This window comes from Trypanosoma cruzi (assembly GCF_000209065.1).
Source record: "Trypanosoma cruzi strain CL Brener chromosome Unknown tcruzi_1047053485405, whole genome shotgun sequence".
Classification (NCBI taxonomy): domain Eukaryota; phylum Euglenozoa; class Kinetoplastea; order Trypanosomatida; family Trypanosomatidae; genus Trypanosoma; species Trypanosoma cruzi.
The window spans coordinates 1-902 of NW_900276.1; the positions used below are offsets into that span (position 1 = coordinate 1).

The 902-nt window shown below is 58.9% G+C and overlaps 1 non-coding gene across 1 annotated transcript; it reads left to right on the forward strand.

The window, feature by feature from the left end:
* The first annotated feature begins 634 nt into the window (after positions 1-634).
* Positions 635-744, forward strand: Tc00.1047053485405.10. The gene has a single exon (XR_008254967.1). It is a non-coding gene; the product is annotated as a 5S ribosomal RNA (M5) (ribosomal RNA).
* The last annotated feature ends 158 nt before the right edge of the window (positions 745-902 follow it).

Below are 902 nucleotides of genomic sequence, written 5' to 3' on the forward strand. Positions count from 1 at the left end.
CCTCCGGACGCCTCGCTTCCCCCATGTGGCGCGGAAACTGCGTCAGTAATTTTTCTTTTTTGCTGCGGCGCCCGCGCGCTCGGAGAGCCCACCCACCGCCCGCCCCGGCCCGGTGAAGAAGCGACAGGCGGCATCGCGAAAGCAAAAACAATTATAATGATTTTTCTACCTGATGATGCCGGCCACCTCAACCTAGTGCCAGGGTCTTGCGGTCTTCGCGAGAAGGAAAATAAGCATCTAGCGCCCTTCCTCGGAGTGCGTGGATGTGGTGCACTCGGCCAAGTATGGTCGTACCCGGCGACGCGCCACGCGATGCGCAGCCGCCCGCCCGCCGGCGACAGGCAAGCCACGGAAGAGCCGCGGGAGATGATGAAAATAGAAAAAAAAACGGTAGGAAAAAAGGCAAGAACAAATTTAAAAATGAAGCTCCGCAGGCCCTTTTCCGGATTTTGCCATGAAGCCTCCGGACGCCTCGCTTCCCCACATGTGGCGCGGAAACTGCGTCAGTAATTTTTCTTTTTTGCTGCGGCGCCCGCGCGCTCGGAGAGCCCACCCACCGCCCGCCCCGGCGCGGTGAAGAAGCGACTGGCGGCGCGCGGTGGCGGAAAAAAAAAAAATAGTGGGAAGGGTACGGCACCCCGGGTTCCAGCGCCATCACTGATCGCCGTACTAACGAGGCCTGTGGCCGCTTAACTTCACAAATCGGACGGGATGTGGTGCACTCGGCCAAGTATGGTCGTACCCGGCGACGCGCCACGCGATGCGCAGCCGCCCGCCCGCCGGCGACAGGCAAGCCACGGAAGAGCCGCGGGAGATGATGAAAATAGAAAAAAAAACGGTAGGAAAAAAGGCAAGAACAAATTTAAAAATGAAGCTCCGCAGGCCCTTTTCCGGATTTTGCC